At 35.5% G+C, this 10,909-nt stretch overlaps 1 protein-coding gene across 2 annotated transcripts in view; it reads left to right on the top strand.

The window, feature by feature from the left end:
- The first annotated feature begins 2,793 nt into the window (after nt 1-2,793).
- LOC136033292 (kelch-like protein diablo) overlaps nt 2,794-10,909 on the top strand; it is a 112,008-nt gene continuing 103,892 nt past the window's right edge. Inside the window, exon 1 of one of the 2 annotated variants that reach the window (XM_065714056.1) lies at nt 2,794-2,922. The gene's annotated coding sequence lies outside the window, so the exon portion shown is untranslated. Of the gene's footprint in view, nt 3,018-10,909 lie in introns of both variants that reach the window. The other variant, XM_065714057.1, reaches the window with a different exon arrangement.

The following is a 10,909-nucleotide window of genomic DNA, read 5'->3' as shown; positions in this document are numbered from 1 at the left end:
AAGGTTGATTCAGTGTTACGATGTGTGGTATAAATGTCCCAGATTCAAAACATTTTTCGGCGACCTTTAAATCTGTACAGATTTTCCTGTAAGTTGGAAATTCAGTAAAAATTTGCCGAACTGGTGCAACATAAAGGAAGAAAACGATCAAAAATGGAATTATTTCCCTCAATTTTATTTTATATATTCTGACTCTTTGTCAACCCTTGAGCTGCTTTCTTCAGCTTCTCAATATAAGATGGATATTGACACATTTCTTTGCCTTAGGATTATTGATACTTTTGCTTCAAAAGGTATTTTAACTCATATCCAGTATATTCCAAGCCACTCGGGTATAATAGGTAACCATAAGGCAGATGAAATAGCAAAAAATGCTTTAGATATTGACCAGCCAAGTGGGAGACCAATCCCCATTAGAGATATTTACCGCTGGAGACTTACAGAGGTACTGATAAATAATAAGAATCCAACCCTATCACCTTTCCCAAGCAAGCACCTTTCTAAGATTTATCATAGAATTCAGCCAGGTTCAAATGGGCTAAATTTTCAGGTATTTTCATATCAGATCCTTAATTCAAGTGGTGAAGTTCCCTCGTCCCCCTTTTGCAGGTCATGTAATCTTAAAAATGGAACAATAGATCATTGCCTATTTGAATGAAGTATGCTGACGTCTACACAGTATACCCTGCAATGTAAAATGTTAGAATGCTTCAAACACTACAAAATTCCACTAACAGCCAAGAGTCTCGCTGACCAGACTTGCACACAGAGCACAGAGCTCAATATATATTCTATTATAATTAAACTGCTAGCGTCAAAAGATATACTACAAGAAATCTGAGCAGATACAAATTATATAAGACAAACCAGCTCCATAGCTCTGTCGATCTCACAGAGTGAGTCAAAAGGAAAAGGGCTGAATAGTATCTACTGAAAAGCCCCCGTCTGCTGAAGACGAAGAATTTTTACCTGAAGAATATTATTACTGTGTTATTATATGTGTAATAAAAAAATTACTGGGTTAATTAAAATATTAATAACCTATCCCATAGGTTATTACTGTGGGATAATAAACACAAGAGCCAAATAGATTGGTTCAATTCACTTATTTTAGTTTGATGTTTGTATTACAAACATCATTCTCTGCAAGAAACAAATGGAGCTTTGAATAGTGAGGTTGTCTCAGTTTTGCGACGTGTGGTATAACTGTACCAGATTCAACACATTGTCCTGTGACCTGTAAATCTGCACAGCTTTACCAGTAAGTTGGAAATTCAGAAAAATTTTGCCGAATTGGTGCCAATTCAATACAGTTGATCTAAAGCTGAGCAATTTTTCTCGATGGCCGGAATTAGGATTCTCGCAGTTCATTGTTTTCAAGATACTTTTGTTTTTTGACTTCTCCATCTCTTCTTTTGTGGTCTGAAGGGACTATAAGGGTTTTGTGCGAACATTCCTTTTGAAGTATTTGTTTGAGAATGTTGGCATCAAATTTGATATTCTAAAAATGAGGCTCATTCGGTTCTATTGTTAAGGTAGACCTATTGAAAGCCTTCCTTCGTATGTATATTGTAGGGGTAAACTCATCTAATTATCTTTATGTTGCTCTTGATCAGATCAGGAATATTTCATGTGTAAGAAGCTATTGCAACCCATTGAAAATGTTATCCTATGGAGGACAATTGCAACTCTGGCTGTGCAACTTAAAAGAGTTCACTAACATTTTATTCAGGTAAAAATTGTGGGAAATATTTATATTTTCACATAGTTTAGCTATTATGAAATTGAATAAATCGCTTGTCTATTTTCATGTCTTTCTTTTATACTCTTTTCAAAGGCAATAATTGCTTCTTGGGAAATTACATTTGACCCCAGTGAACTTGTGGTCCAGAACAGTATTGTATTTATTGTATCAGATTAACGACGCTTCTTGACTACTGAGGTCCTTGCGTCGGCCCTGCAGTGCATTTCTGCAGCATGATTGTATCTCTGGGTCCCGTATTATCAAGCTAAGGTCAAATCCACTGCGCCACCACAGGACAGGTCCAGAACAGTCAATCTCCTGTGTTCCATTTTTAAAACTACCGTAAGGGTGGTCGAGGACATTTACCACCCTGACAGATTACCGCTTGAAGAGAGGTGCACGTGTTGTACAAAGCACGACACACACTAAAAGTTTGATGCCTTGTACATTTTTTCCCGGAAAGTACATTTTTACCACTTGGCTCATACAAATCAAAATTTTAATATTGCAACGCTAGTTAGACTTAAATGAAGAGGAAAATAAAAAAGCACAGTTTATAAATAGCCTAAGACAATTTTATTCCAGAAGATAAAGAGCTTGAATGAGCTTGTTTGTAAGATTAGGCTATATTGTTGAGCTAAAGAGCAGCGCAAATTCTAAGGCTAGGCTTAGTTTTTGCCAAGTCTAAGGGGTGATCATAGGTCTAAGGTAAACTATCATTTTATGGGCTAGCTTTAAAAGAATATAAAAATTAGTAGTTCACAATTTGCTGCTTGAAATGATTTCTTGAAGGGTGAAATTCTATATGGTGTGCTTTTAGTAAATTTATAATTTTCCCCATTGTTTAGCTTGGTAAAAAGTGAACTCACCACTGTTAAAAAAGTGAACTATCCTATTAAAACTTTTAGGAAAATACCGTAAGACTGGTGGAGCATATTTATCACCCTGATAGATTACCGCTCGAAGGGAGGTGCAAGTGTTACACGAAGCACGACACACAGTAAGTTTGATGTCTGGTACATTTTTCCCCAGAAAGTACATTTTTAGCACTTGGCTCATACGAATCAAAATATTGATATCGCAATATTAGTCAGACAAATGAAGAAGAAGATAAAAAAGGACAATCTATGAATTAAAAATTTTTGTCCAGAAGATAAAGAGCTTGAATGAGCTTGTTTGTAAGATTAGGCTATATTGTTGAGCTAAAGAGCAGCGCAAATTCTAAGGCTAGGTTTAGTTTTTGCCAAGTCTACAGGGTGATCATAGGTCTAAGGTAAACAATCTTTTTATGGGCTAGCTTGAATAGGATAGGATATAAGAACAAGTAATTCAAGATTTGCTGCTTGTAATGGTTTCTTGAAGGGTTAAATTGTATATGATTTTCCTACTATTTAGCTTGGTAAAAAGTAAAGACACCACTGGATGCATCTTTTAATAGTCTTTCAAAATGGTCTAGCCTATACCATATTATTGTAAGGTAAAAACATTCAATATTTTGAGCAGTAGAACTCCAGTTTAGGGGGCTTCTTGCTATCTTGAAAAGTAGGCTATTTTATTAGGGTAGCCTATAAATAAAACCTTTCAGAAAACCTAGAATGAATCTAGGGTAAATTTATGACAGCTCAGATGCCCATAACTCAATTACCAATAGGTGAATATAACATTTGATGCCCTTTTTATATTCTTTACAAGTATAATAATTGCTTCTACCATAAATTCAAATTTAAGCACTTTTTAACCTAACCTAAACTAACCTTATAATGGGCAAAATAATTTTAGTACTAAGAAAATGTAGCATTATTTTTGTGAAAACAACCAAGAAAAGATGGTGATGAGAAAACATAGTAAAATTCTAGTTAATTGACTTCTTTCTATCTTGGAAAGGATTTAGGTTAGGAAAAATGAAACTTTTAGCAATGGGTCCACAGGCTAAAGTGTGTCCTGGGAAGGTATTTTAAAGTACCCACCTCCATTCCTTATCCCTCTAGAGGGCCCTGAAATTTGCCTACATGACAGGTTTATACCTATTGAAATTATGACAAAACAAAATTTCACCTTAATTTTCAGTTACTAGTTGCCTTTTCTCTGCCTTTAGTTCTGAAAATGCAATTCCTGTTATTTGAGGAGAATTTTGAGCCATATCAATGTTTTTTCTTCAAAATTTAGGAAATGTATTTGCATATCTTTAAAACCTTATAAAATGGAATTGAGCAAAGTTATGAAGCTAAAAACAATTTTGTTATACTTCAATTAAGCAGAAGATCTATTTTGCAAGGTTTCACTTTTATAACACACATATTTTTAAAGGTCATCAAAGGTCAGGGCCCTCAAGAGGGAGAAGGAGTGGAGGTAGTTGCTTCAAAATACCTTCCTGGGACATACTTTAGTCTGTAGATTCATCCCTGAAAGTTTCATTTTCCTAACCTAAACCCTTTCCAAGATAGCAAGAAGTCAATTAACTATAATTCTACTGAAAACCTAGCATTATCTTGTGGAAAATGAGTGATAATTAATACTTTCACTGAAAATTCATCATTTTTAAGAGCTCAAAAAGTGCTTAAATTTTGATTTCCAGTAGAAGCAATTATTATATTTGTAAAGAACACAAAAAAGCATCAATTGGTATGCTCACTTTATTGGTAAGTCAGTTCCCTCCCCTTGGGAAAAGTGATCACTGCTGTCTTATGACAACAAATAGTGTACCAAGCTCAACCAAATGCTTCCAATGTTGCAAACAGGAATACACCTGTGTTGACTTCCAGAAGTATAGAGAAGAAATGCAGGCTGTTGACTGGGAAATAGTCAAAGTTGCAGAAAGTGTTGATGAAAAAATGGGCATCTTGAAGGATGTCATTAGACAGTCTATCAATTCTGCAACAAAATCAAAGAAAAGACTTGTTCCAAAGACCCTTCCCAGACTAGACTCAAAGATGAAACAGCTAATCAACAGGATATCTACAAAGTTCTGGAAATGGAGGAAGACTGGTTTAAACTCAGACCATGAAGAATACAAAGAGGCAAAAAATTCAGTTCAAAGTTCTTCAAGAAAGATAATAAGAGCAACTGAAAGGAAGATAGTATCTGAAGCCAAAACAGCCCCAAAAAATTTTGGAAGCATATAAACTCCAAAATCACGTCTTGCCAAGGGGTGCATTACCTGGTTAACAAGGATGATGGCAATGTATCAGAGGACAAAGAAAAAGTACAACTCCTAAATGACTTCTTCAGCTTTGTCTACACCTCCCAGACAGCCACACAAACTGAGACAGCTGCCAGAAATAGCCCCAAGGTGAATGAGATCCAAATCACCTTAGCACATGTTCTGAACAAACTGAAGCCCAACCTCCTGGACCAGATGGAATCCATGCCAAGTGGCTGACCAAAGGAAAAGAAGAACTTAAAGAGCCCTCTCACACATATTTCAGTTCTCACTAGAGCAGGGGAAACTACCCACTGATTAGAAGACAGCTACAGTAACCCCAATCTTCAAAAAATGGTCAAAAACCAAACCCAAGAATTACAGACCTATCAGCTTGACAAGCATGGTCTGTAAACTCATGGAAAGAATCCTTAGAGATGGCATCATTGAACAAGTACTAGAAAATAAGCTGGTCAACCCAAACCAGTTTGGCTTTCTATCAAGAAACTGCACCACAACTACACTTCTTGAAGCCTTGAATGACTGGACAGAAGTCTTTGAGAGTGGAAAGTCTGTTCTTGCAGTATTCTTTGATGTGGAAAAGGCCCTTAACTCAGTCCCCCATTTTGAATTACTAAACCAGCTCAAAATCTTCAACCTGGAATTCTCCATTACCACCTGGATAGAGGATTTCCTCAAAAGCTGATCCCAGCAAACAAGAATCAATGGAATTTTCTCCAAGCAAAGTCACATAGAAAGCAGTGTCATCTAGGGCAGCACCCTTGGGCCCACACTGTTCCTACTCCACATAAACTCTGTCATCACAGGGCTAAGTATCCCCCACAAAATCCATGCAGAGAACACGAAGATCTACCATACATAAAACAGCCAAGATGATGTAGATGCCCTGCAAAGAGACATCAACATTTTTCACTTCAAACCTTTCAAATCTTGGCCTCAAACTCAACATCATGAGGTGCAAAGTTATATGGATTGGAAGACCAAAAGACAGCTGCCCCCCCCCTCATCTAATGATATAAGACAAGCTGGGCAAAACACATACTATGCCAGTTGAAGATAAGGGAAAAGACCTTGGCATCATCATTGACAACAAGCTCAAATTTCACCTCCAAACCAACACAGCAGCCAACAAAGCTAATAGGGTACTGTCCTTGACCCACCAATCCTTCAAGTACTTCAGTAGGAAGACACTCACCCAGCTGTAAAAAAATCTAGTCTGGCCAATCATTGAGTACAGAAACATAGCCTAGGGGCCATCCTACATTAGGGACTGCACAGCCATGGAAAAGGTTCAACATAGAGAAACCAGAATGATGCCAGGCGTAAAAGGGAAGCCATACAAAGACTGTCTAAAAACTCTTGAGCTGCCAAGTCTGTTGTACAGACATAAGCAAGGAGACACCATCCAGATGTTCAAGATGAAAGCCAAAATAGAAAACCTGTCCTTTGAAAAGTTCTTCAGGAAAACAGCCATAAACCAAACCAGAGGCCACTCACAAAAGGTGTATGAGCCAGAAGCCAGAAAACATACTTGTGCAAACTTTTTCTCAGTGCAAGCAGTTGACACACAGAACAACCTGTCTGAACATGCCATCTAAGCACCAAACATCAATAGCTTCAAAAACAGAGTTGACAAGTCCTGGGAGAAACACAACAACAAATTCAATGCATTTGCTGAATTGTCAACATAACTTGAAGATCAACTGAATACAAACCCATCAAGCAAACAGAGGGCATTGAACTGGCAGGGCAACTGCCAAATGGTGCTGAACAACTTTAAGTAACTTAAGTAAGTAAGTTATGTGAACGGTCATAATTTTACCATGTTTAACAACAAGCAGCTTGCCAAAATTTTATATCTGACAGTGTATGTACAATTAAAAATGATCGAAGTTTTTGGGAAATAATAATGACATATCATCAAATGGGGTTTTTTACTTATGATCCAGCATCAAAGCATGAATACATGTTCTAAAATAGGCTAACTTAGCCAAGAACTGAAAGAGTTCAAATGTGCAAGTCAAAATTTAAAGCAATAATGTTTGTTTTGTCATATTCATGGGATTATGTGCCCTTCAATGGGTTTCTGAAGGTCAAAAAACTAATCAATATTTAGGACCTAAGTAATTCCATAACTATGTGAAAGAGCAAGGAAAAAATCAAATAGGCAGTAAATGTTTAGTTTTGTCTTGTGTTTTAATTTAGTTTTGTCTTTAGCACTTAGAAATACTAATTCTAGAAGCACATCCATTTCTGGTTGACCCTCCTCCATGGAGCAAGCTAAAAATGCATAAAGTTGGCTTGCTTACAGGTAACATTACCTATAGAATGAAGCGTATTTGTCTGTGAGCCCTGCAGGCACCAGGGCAAGGTCTGTATTCTATGTTTGATTTTTTTTTTTTCTTTTTTTTTTGTTGAATAAATATAGAATACAGATCTTGCCCCACTGCCTGCAGGGCTCATGGACTAATATGCTTTGCTCTATAGGTAATGTTACCTGTAAGCAAGCCCACTTTATGCATATTTAGTCTTGTTGGAGGGGGATTTTTCACTTCACTTCTCTAATAATGGCAAAGAAACAATATGCAATCATCAGAATCTTACTATATGCAGTAATACACACTTTAGACAGCTTGTGACAAAACTAAACATTTACCAAATAGGCTACAAAATATAGAAGGACAGGTCATGGGATCTCCACCAAGACAATTCACCAGCACATTTTTTGCTATTAGTAAAGAGATTTTTTGCTAAGTACAGCATCCCAGTCTTAGAACAACCACCTTATTCATCAGATTATGCACCTTATGACTTGTATCTATTCTGTAAAATGAAGTATGCATCAAAGAGACAAGATTAGAGTCTCTGGAAGCTGTAAAAGAGAAAGTAGCATTGGCCCTGAAGGAACTGACAGAAGATGACTTCTAGCACTATTTTCAGAGAGGAAAATTGGTAAATTATGACAGTTCATATAACTGACTTACCAATAAAGTGAACATACCACTTGATGCCTTTTTTATGTTCTTTACAAATATAATTATTGCTTCTATTGCAAGTTCAAATTTAAGATCTTTTTGAGCTCTTGAAAATGACAAATTTTCAATTAAAGTATGGGTTATTGCTCATTTTCAACAAAATTAAATCAAAAACAAGTTTTTTTAGTTGAAAGTAAGGAGCAACATTAAAACTTAAAACGAACAGAAATTACTTCGTATATGAAAGGGGCTGCTTTCTCATCAACGTCCGCTCTTTACACTAAAGTTTGACACTTTCTCTCAACCCTGCTTTTTAAAACAGTAAAAAACTATAGTGTAAAGAGCGGGGCGTTGATGAGGAAGCAGCCCCATTCATATATGAAGTAATTTCTGTTTGTTTTAAGTTTTAATGTCATTCCTTACTTTCAGCTAAAAAAAACTTGTTTTTTTATTTGATTTCTGAACGTTTTTGAATCAATGCATGTTTTGATTTTGGCTCTCTGCAGAGGAATAATTAACATGAAATTTGCAAGTTTTTTTTTTTTTTGGCTAAATGGCTTTCTCATAGTTTTGATCGAATGATTTTTAGAAAAAAGGGAACAGTGGAGGAAGCCTAGTTGCCCTGCGATTTTTTGGTTACTTAAAAAGGCAACTACAACTTTTAATTTTTACAAATGTTTTTATTAGTAAAAGATGAACGTAACTTATAAATTAGCTTACATAACACACTTTTGTAATCTCATGTTTTTTATTACATATATGAGGGGTTCACCCCCTCGTCAGTACCTCGCTCTTTACACTAAAGATTAAATTCTGTCCCAATTCATTAAGAATGACCCCTGAATCACAAAAGCCATAGAATAAATAGTTGAAATCACTAAAAATAATTTAGCGTAAAGAGCAGGGTATTAGGAGGAGGTGAGCCCCTCATATGTGTAATAATTTCTGTTCGTTTTAAGCTTTAATGCTGCTCCTTACTTCCAGTTGAAAAAACTTTACATATTTATTTTTTCATTGTTTTCTTTAAATAATGCTAGAAAATCCTGTGCTCCCTTCATGGAAATTTTCTTCTCCCATGACAAATTCCTCAATGGAAAGTTCCCCAACATATCCCCCTCTTGTCAGCCCCTCCCCCAACCAAAAAATCCCCCTGAAAACGTCTGTACACTTCCCAATAACCATTACTATATGCAAGCACTGGTCAAAGTTTGTAACTTGTAGCCCCTCCCAAGGGGACTGTGGGGGAGTAAGTCGTCCCCAAAGACATAGTTATAAGGTTTTTTGATTACGCTGAATAAAATGGCTATCTCAGAATTTTGATCCATTGACTTTGGGAAAATAATTAGTGTGGGAGTGGGCCTAGGTGCCCTCCAATTTTTTTGGTCACTTAAAAAGGACACTAGAACTTTTCATTTCTGTTAGAATGAGCCCTCTTGCAAGATTCTAGGACCACTGGGTCGATACCATCACTCCTGAAAAAAAAACAACAAACAAACAAATAAATACGCATCCATGATCTGCCTTTTGGCAAAAAATACAAAATTCAACATTTTCGTAGATAGGAGCTTGAAACTTCTACAATAGGGTTCTCTGATACACTGAATCTGATGGTGTGATTTTCGTTAAGATCGTATGACTTTTAGGGGATGTTTCCCCCTATTTTCTAAAATAAGGCAAATCTTCTCAGGCTCGTAACTTTTGATGGGTAAGACTAAACTTGATAAAACTTACATATTTAAAATCAGCATTAAAATGCAATTCTTTTGATGTAGCTATTGGTATCAAAATTCCATTTTTTAGAGTTTTGGTTACTATTGAGCCAGGTTGCTCCTTACTACAGTTTGTTACCACAAACTGTTTGATAATACTACATTTTCTCAGTGCCATCTTTTCTTGGTCATTTTCAAATAAATAATGCTACATTTTCTCAGTGCTAAAATTATTTATAATAAGGTTAGGTTATGTTAGGTTACTAACAAAACAGCTTGGGACTAGGGGGTGGGTCCTTTCACTCATTTGTAAGGGTTAAAAATTAGTATAAATTAAAATTATAGTATAAGTTAAAAATAGTATATTTTAAAACAACTTTGAAAGATGTATTGACTAGTATGTTTGTGTTTCAGCTAACAATTTAATTGAGAAAAGGAAAAAAATACCAGGCTCATCTGACATGATTAAAGGGGGGGGGCTAGAAATCAAATACAACAAGAGTGATTATGATATGAAATAGGACTGAATTAAGAATTGAATGGTATTTTTTTGCATCTGATTTGTGTCCTATAAGTAGCCTTAGTCATTTATTGAAGGTCAATGCCCTTTAAAGTGTTGAGGGGTGGATATTGCTGCTTCAAAAGTCATCCCCAGAGAATAATTTAGTCTGGATCCATTCTAGAAAGTTTCATTCGCTGGTGATTCTGCATTAGGGTGGCTCTTTTGAAGATCACATTATGATAATAAAATAAGAGCACTGTCAAATCATTCAATTAATGCTCTTTCCAAATATAATATTTGTAACTGCAAAAAGTATTCCTTCCCCCCCTAGTAGTCCCACACCCTTTAATGCATAAAAAACAAAAAGGAAACTCTACTAATTAAATTCCTACTTTACAACATGTAGTATGTTTCTATTTATTAGACTTTTTTCTCATTTTAGTCCAAAATGGTTTTGAGTAATATCATTTTGCTGAAATTCATTCATATCCTTGTGCACTGTATACTTTGATTTGAAATTTGTTGTAGTATCTAATATATTCACTATTTGTTGGTTGAATCTTCTTTTTTCAGCTTATCTGGAAAGAAAACATGAGCTTGGAAATGTTTTGAAATATAGGTAGCATACTTTTCACATATTGTGTCACTTTTCATTTCTTTTACACAATGGTATGAGTGAATTTCAATAATATTTTACTATTGAAAAATAATGTAAAATCAGATATTGGAATGGAAAGCAAGACAAAAATTTTCCTTAATAATTTTATCTTTTAGTTTTAGAATTATATCTTTTATCATTAAGGGGGGGAGAGGAGTATG

This window comes from Artemia franciscana, chromosome 11 (assembly GCF_032884065.1).
Source record: "Artemia franciscana chromosome 11, ASM3288406v1, whole genome shotgun sequence".
In the NCBI taxonomy this organism is placed as follows: domain Eukaryota; kingdom Metazoa; phylum Arthropoda; class Branchiopoda; order Anostraca; family Artemiidae; genus Artemia; species Artemia franciscana.
This window is presented reverse-complemented; position numbering and strand designations above follow the sequence as displayed.